Source organism: Ranitomeya imitator, chromosome 3, assembly GCF_032444005.1.
Source record: "Ranitomeya imitator isolate aRanImi1 chromosome 3, aRanImi1.pri, whole genome shotgun sequence".
Classification (NCBI taxonomy): Eukaryota; Metazoa; Chordata; class Amphibia; order Anura; family Dendrobatidae; genus Ranitomeya; species Ranitomeya imitator.
Window position 1 is genome coordinate 605,064,782 of NC_091284.1, and position 12,772 is coordinate 605,077,553.

Below are 12,772 nucleotides of genomic sequence, written 5' to 3' on the forward strand. Positions count from 1 at the left end.
ATCCTCTGCCCGTGGCTGACAGGCCTTGGGAGATGGTCGGGATGGACTTTGTGGTTGGCTTACCCAAGTCTCGTAATTGCACCATTATCTGGGTGATCACCGATCATTTTTCCAAAATGGTGCATTTGGTGCCTCTTCCACGGCTACCATCTGCAAGGGCGTTGGCTGTCTTGTTTATCAAGCATATCTTTCGTTTACACGGTATGCCAGACAAAATTGTTAGTGACCGGGGTCCCCAGTTTGCGTCTCGATTCTGGAGGGAGCTATGTCGTCTACTCAGTATTGAGTTAAATCTCTCTTCGGCATATCATCCCGAGACGAATGGGTTGGTAGAAAGGGCCAACCAGACCTTGGTCACATATCTGCGACATTTTGTTTCTGCCAGACAGGATGATTGGGCATCCTTGCTACCGTGGGCAGAGTTTGCACTTAACAATGCCGTAGCCGACTCTACCGGTCAGACTCCATTCCTCTTAAATTACGGCCAGCATCCGTGTGTTCCTGTGCCCATGCCTGTGTCTTCCGCTGATCCCAGGGTGGCAGACTGGGCTGTGGAGGCACGGGACATTTGGGATCGCACGCAGGATGCCATTCGGGCCTCCAAGGAGAGAATGAGGTCCTCCGCCGATCATCGTTCATCGGCGCCCCACTCCGACTTTTGCCCCTGGCGACTTGGTGTGGCTCTCCGCCCGTAACATCAGGCTGCGAGTTGAGTCCACTAAGTTTGCTCCTCGCTACTTGGTTCTCGAACAGGTTAATCCTGTGGTCTACCGCCTGGCTCTTCCTCCACGCTTGGGTATCACCGACACCTTTCATGTGTCCCTCTTGAAACCCGTATACATGTCCCGGTTTTCCGAGTCATCTGACATCGGGTTCGTCTACGGACGATTATGAGGTGAACGCTATTTTGGGGTGCAAGGTGGTACGCGGCAAAAAGTTTTATTTGGTGGATTGGAAGGGTTATTGTCCAGAGGACAGGTCTTGGGAGCCTGCTGAAAACATTCGGGCCCCACAGCTCATTGCTGCCTTCGAGCGTAGCGAGGCCCAAGGAGGGGGGGGCCCAAAGAGGGGGGGTAATGTTAGGAGTCGAGTTTCCTCTGCTGCACAGGGGGAATCTCGATCCGTCTCCGCTGCGGTCTCCCATTCTCCTCCAGCCGCAGTGGAGTCTGCTCAGCAGGGACGTCGCTCCCAGTGTCTTGCTCGCTCTCACTCTGTACAGAGAGTTACTGCTGCTTCTTCAGCTCCTGCCATTAAAGTCAGTGCTGGTCAGCGGCAAGCGGACTTCCCTGGGACTAAGTCCTTGTTTGCGCACACTGAGCATGCCCAGAGCAAGATCTCCCGTTGGAGATCGAGGGTCATGTGCTCTGGCTCTGCAGCGCATTCCATTGGTCCTCTTGGCAGGCCCTGGAAGTGCAAAGTTTCTGTGGCCACTTCCTGTCCTGCAATCATATAAACTGCGCATGACCGCACGGCCATGCGCTAGTGTACAATTGAATACGTGTGTTTGTTGTGAGTGCAAGTCGTTCATTAAATACCCCTACCCTATTGTATGACTGTTCGCGTATGGAGTATGGCTGCTATCTAGCGCCCGACAAATCACTCAACGTGTCACACACGTATCAGCGTCTATTGTTGTGACCGCCAGTGCGGCGCCACGCGCCAGTAGTGCGCTTCCTGACCCACGTCTGGGTGCTGTGCAGCACGGTACAGTTCGCACTTCGGTGCTCTAATTATAAGAGTTGCCTAACACACCCTGTTGCGATGTTGTGTCAGCAAGTGGTCTAATCGGACTTCAATCCTAGCTGGGGTTAAGTTCGCTGACTGCTTGCTCGCCTTCTATGTGCGGTACCGCGATCCTGTGACGCAACAGGATCACTTCCTTCACGTTGGGTGAAGTTTAACCCACGCGAGTATACTTATGAGTACCGCCATATAGTCCGTCATTACTCAGCAGCAGGTTCCATCTCTGCACGGTGGACCCCGGGCTACGAACGCACCGTACACTATCAGTCTTATTATTTGGTGCGTTCCGCTAGCCCTAACAATAGTATTCTGCTTCATATGGATCTGGATAAGTTGGAAACTTGGGTCGAAAGGTGGCAGATGCAGTTTAACAATGATAAATGTACGGTTATACACATGGGAAGAAGGAATCAATATCACCATTACACACTGAACGGGAAACCACTGGGCAAATCTGACATGGAGAAGGACTTGGGGATCCTAATTAATGATAAACTTACCTGAAGCAGCCAGTGCCAGGCAGCGGCTGCCAAGGCAAACAAGATCATGGGGTGCATGATGAGAGCATTATACTGCCTCTGTACAAATCTCTGGTTAGACCGCACATGGAGTACTGTGTACAGTTTGGGTCACCGGTGTTCAGGAAGGATATAATGGAACAAGAGCGAGTACAAAGGAGAGCAACAAAATTAATAAAGGGGATGGGGGAACTACAATACCCAGGCAGATTAGCAAAATTAGGATTATTTAATCTAAAAAAACGACTGTGGGGCGATCTAATAACCATGTATAAGTATATAAGGAGACAATACAAATATCTCTCTGAGGATCTGTTTATATCAAGGAAGGTGACAGGCACAAGGGGGCGTTATCTGCGTCTGGAGGAGAGAAGGATTTTCCACCAACATAGAAGAGGATTATTTACTGTTAGGGCAGTGAGAATCTGGAATTCCTTGCCTGAGGAGTTGGTGATGGTGAACTCAGTCGAGGGGTTCAAGAGAGGCCTGGATGTCTTCCTGGAGCATAACAATATTGTATCTTACAGCTATTAGGTTCTTTAGAAGGACATAGATCTGGCGACTTATTCTGACAGAATATAGGCTGAACTGGAAGGACAGATGTCTTTTTTCGGCCTTGCTAACTATGTTACTATGTCCAAACTTTCCAAATATTTATGCTTCAAACACACTCCATTTTAAAATTTCCATCTTACCAGGATACAATGTAAACTGTCACTTATTCCAATCTAGTGATGGCTTAGGCTACGTTCACACTAGCGTTCCGCTAGTGTGCGTCGCCTTAGCGTCGGGCGACGCAGCGGCGACGCACGCGTCATGCGCCTCTATGTTTAACATGGGGGACACATGCGTTTTTGTGTGTTGCTTTTTGCAACACTTGCGTCTTTTTTGCCGCTAGCGTCGGACCAAGAAAACGCAATAAGTTGCATTTTTCTTGCGTCCGATTTTCGGCAAAAAAAACGACGCACGCGTCGCAAAACGCAGCGTTTTTGCGTGCGTTTTGCAGCGTTTTTTTGTGCATCGTGCGTTGCGTTGCCGACGCAGCGGCGCGCAACGCTAGTCTGAACGTAGCCTTACAAACTATAGGAATGAAAAATGAAAACTGATTTAGGCTATGTGCACACATTTGGAATTGCCACGTAAATTTTTGTGGCATTTTCGGAACTCCCTGCCGCTGGAAAAACGCATGCGAAATTGGCATGCGTTTTCCCGCTAAACACCATAGTAACATAGTAACATAGTTAGTAAGGCCGAAAAAAGACATTTGTCCATCCAGTTCAGCCTATATTCCATCATAATAAATCCCCAGATCTACGTCCTTCTACAGAACCTAATAATTGTATGATACAATATTGTTCTGCTCCAGGAAGACATCCAGGCCTCTCTTGAACCCCTCGACTGAGTTCGCCATCACCACCTCCTCAGGCAAGCAATTCCAGATTCTCACTGCCCTAACAGTAAAGAATCCTCTTCTATGTTGGTGGAAAAACAATCTCTCCTCCAGACGCAAAGAATGCCCCCTTGTGCCCGTCACCTTCCTTGGTATAAACAGATCCTCAGCGAGATATTTGTATTGTCCCCTTATATACCTATACATGGTTATTACAAGTGTAATTAGCTTGCGGAATCCTAGCGTTTTCCAAGCGATCTGTGGCATTGCTTGGAAAACTGATTGACAGGTTGGTCACACTTGTCAAACATAATGTTTGACAAGTGTGACCAACTTTTTACTATTGATGCTGCCTAGGCAGCATCAATACTAAAAAGATTTAACGTTAAAAATTAAAAAAAATTAAAAAATCGTGATATTCTCACCTTCCGGCGTCCCCCGCAGTGTCCCCCGCTACGTCATTACAGGTCATTGCTGCAAGGCATTATTGGGAAAGGGAGCATCGCAAGGAGCGGGAAGACTGCCGAGGACGCCGGAAGGTGAGAATATCATGATTTTTTATTTTAATTCTTTTTTTAACAATTATATGGTTCCCAGGGCCTGGAGGAGAGTCCTCCACCCTGGGTACCAACCGCACATGGTCCGCTTATTTCCCGCATGGTGGGCATAACCCCATACAGAAAGTAAGCGGATCAATGCATTCCTATGTGTGCGGAAACCCCGCGATTCCGCACAAAGAATGAACAAGCTGCATTTTTTTCAGGAATGCAATTCTGCTGCGGAAAAAACGCAATATGTGCACAAAAATTGCGGATTGCATTCTAATAATAGGATGCTTAATGGATGCTGTTTTTCGTAGTTTTATCGCATTTTTATAGCAAAAAAACGCAAAAAATCCTGAACGTGTGCACACAGCCTTACAGTTGTGCTTGAAAGTTTGTGAATCCTTCAGAAAGTTTCATACATAAATATAAACTAAAACTACACCAGATTTTCACATAAGTTCCAAAAGTAGATAAAGAGAACAAAATAAAATACGTGAGAAAAACTATTATTTTAAATGAGGCAAATGCTCCAATATCACATCTCTGTGAAAGGCAAAAGTATATGAACATTTGCTTTCAATATCTGGCATTAACCCCTTGTGCAGCAATAATTGCATGCACCGTAGATTATTACAGTAATTGTTGAAGAGTTCTGCACATAGAGTTAGGAGAATTTTAGCCAATTCCTCCCTATAAAAAAGCTTCAACTCTGTAATGGTGGTGGGTTTTCTGTCATGCACTGCTCACTTCAGGTCCTTCCGTAATATTTCTATTGGACTAAGGTCAGGACTTTGACTTGGCCATTCTAAAACTGTAACTTTGTTTTTTAACCATTTAATTGTAGAACAACTTGTGTGCTTTCTGTCATTGTTTGGTTCATGACCCACATTCTTTTAAGATTCAGCTCATGGAAAGATATCCTGAAATGTTCCTTAGAATTCACTTCTATAATTCAGGAATCATTGTTCCATCAATGACGACAAGCCATCTTGGCCCACCAACAGTAAACAGACCAAAACCATAATACTACCACCATCACCACCACCATGTTTCACAGATGGTGTGAGGTTGCTATGGCATAAGGCAGTATTTGTTTCAACATACCATTTCTCACTGGACGGTGCTCATAGCAAGTGAGTAATTATACCACATAGAGGCAATCTGATCATTGCCTGCATGTAGCAGAGCTGATCGGTCTATGGCAGCTTCTAGTCTCCCATGGAGACTATTGAAGCATGCCAAAATTAAAAATAAAAGTTTTTACAAATATTAAAAAAATAAAAAACTATAAAAGTTTAAATCACCACCATTTCGCCCTATTCAAAATAAAACAATAAAAAAATCAAACATACACATATTTGGTATCGCTGCATTCAGAATCACTCGATCAATCAATAAAAAAATTAACCTGATTGCTAAACAGCGTAGAGAGATAAAAGTCAAAACGTCAGAATTACTTTTTTTGGTCACCACGACATTGCATTAAAATGCAATAACGGGTGATTAAAAGATTGTGTCTGCACCAAAAGGGTATCAATAAAAACATCAGCTTAGCATGCAAAAATTAAGCCCTCACCCAACCCGTGATCACGTAAAATGAAGGCACTACAGGTCTCAGAAAATGGTGCAATTTTTTTTTTTTTTTTATAAATTTTGGATTTTTTTTCACCACTTAAATAAAAAAGAACCTAGTCATGTTTGGCATCTATGAACTTGTAATGACCTTGAGAATCATAATGGCAGGTCATTATTAGCATTTTGTGAACATGGCAAAACAAAATCCCAAAAAACGCTGTGGAATTGCACTTTTTTGCAATTTCATCGCACTTGGAATTTTTTTTCCCATTTTTGAGTACATGATATGGTAAAACCAGTGGTGTAGCTAAAAAGTACAGCTTGTTCCGCAATAAACAAGCCTTCACACGGCCCTATTGATGGAAAAATAAAAAAAAGTTATGGCTCTGAGAAAAGGGGAGCAAAAAACAGAAGCGCAAGAATGAAAAAAGGCAGGGTTTTGAAGGGGTTAAAATTGGCTGCTAATCCTAGATGTTTACATACTTTTACCACTCACAAACATGTGATATTCGATTAATTTATTCATTTAAAAAATGACAAAGTTTAACATTTTTCACTCATTTGTTTGATTTGGCTTTCTTTATCTAGCCGTACAACCTGTGGGAAGTCAAATGTAACTTTAGGTCAAATTGATGCACAAATATTGGAAATTCTTAAGGGTTCACAAACTTTCCAGCACAACTGTATTTGTAATCTTTTGGAATCATTATAGAACCATTTGAAATTTTTGTATAACCTTCAAAATTGAATGGAAAGTGCAATTTGTTTGTGTATTGTGGTATCACTTTTTTACATGCTGGTATAATATCCATATTCTTGTTCAAATTTGTGAATGCAAAACAATTATGGCCTACCCTTATTACAAAGAAAACTTTGTGGAAATTGTGGGCAAATTTCAAATAAAGCACAAGGCTGGATTCCCACATACGGTAAGTGTTTCAAGGTCCACATGGACCTGTCATGGGTCTTCTGACTGCTGTATGACATATGGTTGTTCAGTTCAGGTCAGAAGACCCACGGTCGGGCCATGCAGCTAGGTCCATACTAAGACCATGCAACATGTATGTGTAAATCCAACCTTAAAGGGGTGTGACATTCTTTACAACGATGTCCAGAAAGCAGCAAATTTATTTAAAAACAAAATAACTTTTACTCAACTGGTAAATCACCCACCGCTACCGTGGTCTTGTCAATCTTTGTTAGCTGTTCTTCAGTAAAGATAGCATGAATACCTTTAGGTGACTGCTGCTGTCAATCACTGCCCTCTTTGGTCTCATGCTGACCCTGCTACAATCATCACTGAGACCTATGATTGACTGTTCTAACGGCAGTCAAAAAGTCATTATTACAGGACAGATGACTTAAATTGGCGGAACAAAGGGGAATTGTTTTGTGTTTTAATGCATCATCTGCTTTCTGACACTTTTAAAAAAAACTTAAGCAACTCCTTAAATTTTTACATGAAATTGAAAAACTGACCTATCATTTATAAACCTTTTAGAACATATGTCTCTAGCTTTCATCCTACTATGTCGCCTATTTTCTTCAATCTTTCCAAACAGTTTTTACTAAAAGCCTTTCTGGGTGTTTTCAGGTCAATGTGTGTAATGTTAGTTCATGTCTCCTATATGTAGCCTATGTCCATTAATATATATATTAATATATATGTCACATATTTAAAGAATAATGACAAAGAGAACAACAAATATATAGTAGCACACAATGTACAATGTAAAGTAAGGATTAGTGATAAATTATAAAAAAATTCAGCAATTGATATGCAAACTAAAATGTGTCAAACGTGTATTACAAATGTGCTTTAAATGACATCTGCGTCTTAACATGTATTCAATGACCAAAACAGAGAGCCTTGTGAAGAATGGTGGGTCATCGAAAGTTCATGCACCACTGCGCAATACATAAATCAGCATATCGGGATTGCCTCCATAAAATAGCATCTATTGCTTCAATAACACCATTTCTCTACTATTAATTATTATTAGCTCAGTAATAGTCATAATGAGCCAGATCCTTTTTCTGATTTAATGAAGTTTGAGTAAAAAAAAAAATAGGGTCACATAAACACAAATCAAATGGTGTCCCATTTCTGTGTCACATAATAGAGATCCTCTTAACGTATTGTTATGGCTAATGATTAAAAGAGACACAAGGTCACACTCAAGCCCAGCTCTGTAATTCTCACGGTCATATGGAAGATTTAACAAGTCTCATAATGTGGAGTAAACTGCACAAAATGTATGTACTGCATATGAACATTTTAATGTCCAGCTCTTACGCCAATAGCTTTGAAGGGGACAGAAATTATATTTTTCCTATAACAGGAAGAGTGTTTTTAGTGGCATGATACATGTTATGTGCTATACACCTAAATTAGAGCAATCTATTCATAGTATGTATTGCCAGATAACTTGCTCAAGACAATTGCGCACTGAGGAAGACATTATATACAGGAAAAATATCCAATAATATTATATGAATTACTAGTATTATTGGAATTATTATTTTTTTGCCATTTATTATTATATAATCACTATTATTAGTATTATTATACTGATTATTGCATGTATTAGTTCTATTATGTTGTTATTATTATTCTATTATTATTATCTATTAGTCTATTCTTGCTGTTTATTTAGCATTATTATTGGTACTTGATTATTTTTGCTATGATCAGCACCTTCTACAGCTCTGTATATAGGTGAAACTCATTCCAATTATTTCATTCATCTAACAGTTTAGATTTGAGACTTTCCACGATGGGAATGGAATATAATATTTAGAATTTTTTTTAACTCATGTCCCTTACAAATAAATGTTTTTCTATATATGTTTAATGTCAATTGTGTCAATTGAGAGACACATGTCATAGCCCCCTAATAATTTAATAATTAGATTGAGTTGTCTTCTGGAAAATCTTCACCCAAAGAGGCTTTAGGACCCTTTAAATAAGAATAGTGATATGCCCAAATCAACGCTTCAATTTCCATCTACAGTATTCATGTGAGGGGTGAAATGCACTCAGCATATATGTAACTACTGATAGTAAAATCTCCTGTATCTGTTTATGTACAGAAACAGGCAGAACGACAGTACTGCTATGGAAGATGGACTACCAACATATTCATTCCTATGAATGCAGACAATGGTGAGTCTTGGGTTTGCTTGGGCAATCATGGGCTTTGAGGTAAAGAGTGGTGTTAGGAATTAGGATAGTATAAAAGAAAGCACTAACACAAAACACACTTATTTAGGATATTCTGCAAATTTTTTCAGAAAGAGTTATTTGGAGCAGTTTGTGAGGGACAGGAAAGGTATAAGGAACAGTATATATGAAATAGTATGGTGGTGGTAGCTGCCGGTGTAGGGTAGGCTCATGGGGAGCAGTGTGTTTCTTAGAAGGGGACACCTGAGTATAGGTTTATATGAACGAGAGGGGCATAGGAAGCATATTTTGTAAGAGACAGGTGTGGGACAAAAGAAGCTTGTAAAGTAGTGTTTGTAAAAAGGAGGTATGAGAGCAGTCTCTGTGAAAAAGAGGAGGCATGGGGGACAAGTCTGTGTAATAAAGATGGTGGACTGGGCGAGCAATCAATGTAGGAATGATGACAGCATGAAGTAGCCATCTGTGTTAGAAAAGAGGATTTAGGAGTACAGTATGTGTGATATAGAGGGTGAATGGCTCATAGTCTGTGTGAAAGAGGATTGGCAGAGGGAGCAGTGTATGGCACGGGGTAGTACGGGGAGTGTGATGCTCTTATCGCTAATCTGTGTGAGTGTTTACTGTTCATATATTTCATGCTCTCTTCTCTCGGACCATACAAAACGAGATCTCAGACTGAGTCCCAACCACAAGAATGCAATTATTCAGCAAATCGAGAACTTCACGAGAAGGAAATCATTACAGCACTTACACAATACATGAATTTCAATTGACTTGTAGATTTTGCCTACAAGTCTGGTATTCCAGAGGTTGCTGCTACGTATACCTCCGAACGGCAAAATGGTCCCTTGACTACATTTCATCGGTTTAACCAGGTGACAGGGACAAAAGCAGCCAAAAATATAAAACACATTAAGGATTTTGAAGAAGCTAGGTATTTACAGCAAAACCTCTTGGTAGAAATAATACTGGGTAAAATACGTACGTTTTTGCAATTACAGTATTTCTTGATCCTTTGTTTTCCAATTATTTGAATAGGTGAAAAACACTGCAAAAATGCTGAAAAAATTGACATGCTGCAGATTTATACCTACTATTCATTCTGTAGAATAACTGCACAGAAGTGATATCTACCATTATATGTTAACTGTATGATGATATTGGGCAGTGCCTGACCACAATCCCTAGTTACATAATGTTACCATTTACCTTAATGAGCACACCCGCAGGCTTAGCAGATATCTCTGTCTCCATTGCTAGCTACATCCATATTTTGTTTATACTGCCATATTTTTCTTGTTAGGAGTACTATGCCTGTACTTGTAAACTAATAGTACATGCATTGAGAAATTATAAATGCATTTTTATGTATAAAAAAAATTAATTAATCAGTTGCGATGTGTGAAAACAGTGATTAGCCTCTTAGCATTATAGCATTAGAAAATGTCCGAAAAAAAAGAATAAATACAAACTTGAAAAGCAAGTTATTATCTGTATTTTCATAGAATAAATATTTTAGCTTTTTTCCTAAAGCTGGTTTATTGGAAAAAAAGATGATACAGCATTTTTAAGCATTGTAGGTAAACACGCAGCACTCTAAGGCAGACAAACCTTAAAACATCAAATATACTGAGGTCGTTGGGTTTAAATTGTGGTATTACTATTCTTTGATGTCTACAACAGAGCAGTACAGATATGGTCTCCGGGCACATATTGTGTACAAAGAAACGTAAAATCTTTGTCTTTTGGGCTGCTGATGCTGTGGCATCATTGATTTTTCTTTAGCTTAAAACATATGCAAAAATGTGTAAAAGTGCACAATGTCCCCTGAGCACAAGGTGTGAGGATTTTAAGCATAGCCTTAAAGGGAAAAAATGTGATCAAACAAAGAATAAAGTGAGAGCTAGGTGGAAAATGAACGATTTGCCTCAGTAGCAAACTGATAAAAAAATGAGAAATCTTTTTCAATTCAAACATATATTTAAGTAGCTTTTTACCCAGTTAAAGAATTAGTTTACACATACAGTGTCTATGATGCTGCAGGAAGCCATGCCGCTAAAGCGTATGAAAAAAAAGCTGATAAATTGTGGCAAAACCAAGTGTCAAATACATTTCCTGAGTGCTAAACAACAATATGGGGAAATGTTTAAAGACTAGTATCCGTCTGATTGGCATACGGCTCTGTTAATGCAGTGTAGATGGTGTTGGATTCTTCCAGTATTTTCACATCTTTTCTGGAGGCCAAAGTCCACCACACTGAACAATGTCAAGGCACAACTAGTGTTTTCACTGCCTTCAAGAAGAAAAATAAAATCTGGAGGATAATACTGAGGCTTGGGCGTTACTGAGTAAGGAAGTCTGCAGGGAATAAAAAGTGGATTTACTTAAATGTAAAAGCAACAAAGTATCCTGGATTGACATGAAGTTTAAGTGCGTTGACTCTTGACTTCATCATTTTTTTTAAATGAGGTCAGGTGTCACCCAACTTAAACTTCTTGCCTTCAAAGTGTATATATTAAAACCAGTGACTAGGGTCCATTGGCCTGATGAAGACACCAGTCCAGTTTTGAAACGCCTTTCTATCTCCCATTTCATATCTTTTTTGTTGTTTTCTACCTTTGAGCAGCTTTTTTAACAACAAAATTCTCACTTATTCCACATCTTGCTGGATCCACTTTTCATTCCATCTGGATTATCTTGACCAGTAGGGCCCAAGGCTCAGTATTTTCCTCCAGACTTTATTTAAAAGTATTTGTATGGATGCCCATATGACAAAGCACTTCTGAGCAGCTGTTCCTCATGCCCTCAGATCTATACCAGATGCCGATCCCCCAGTCTCGTGCCTGCTTTCTGCCAATCTCAAATCTGCGGTGGGTATCCACTGATGTGGGGTTACAAGTCCACCTTGAAGTTATTGTTTTCTCCCTTTTTCTAGTAAACACATGTCCTTTTCCAGACACATGGGAAACATTCGTATTAAAAAAAAAATTGTGGACATACATTTATTTATTTCATGTATATTGTAACTTCAAGTCCCATAAGGGGACTACAAAATAAAGTAAAAATTATTAAATAATGTTTTAAAAAATGTAAAAAAAAATTATACATAAATGATAAAATCACCGCTTTATAAAAATCTTGGTAATGACTTGAAAAACCATGTTGACAGGCCACTTTTACCACACAATGAATGTCGTAAAAAGAAAATCCAAAAAGCAATATGGAATTGCATTTTTTTTCACCATTTTACCTTAGTTGGATTTTTGTTCATTATTATTATTATTATTATTATTATTATTTACATAGCACTATTGATTCCATGGTACTGTACATGAGAAGGTGTTGCATACAAATTGCAGATAACACTTACAGTAAGCAAACTAACAATTACAGACTTATACAGAGGGTCGAGGACTCTGCCCTTGCGGGCTTACATTCTACAGGATGGTGGGGAAGGAGACAGTAAGTTGAGGGTTGCAGGAGCTCCGGTAGTGGTGAGGAGGCAGGAAGGTCAGGGCAGGCTGTAGGCTTTCCTGAAGAGATGGGTTTTCAGGTTCCGTCTGAAGGATCCGAATGTGGTTGATAGTCAGACGTAGAGTTGAGCGACCTTGACCTTTTTAGAGTCGAGCCGGGTTTTGCGAAACCCGACTATGTCCAAAGTCGGGTCGAGTGAAATCGGCCGATTATGACGTAAAGTCGGGATCGACCGAAACACGAAACCCAATGCAAGTCAATGGGGCAGCATAGTCGGCAGTGAGTGGGGGCCAGGAAAACACCTAGAGTGCCCATTTTAATGTCAAAACCATCCATTCTTCTTAAT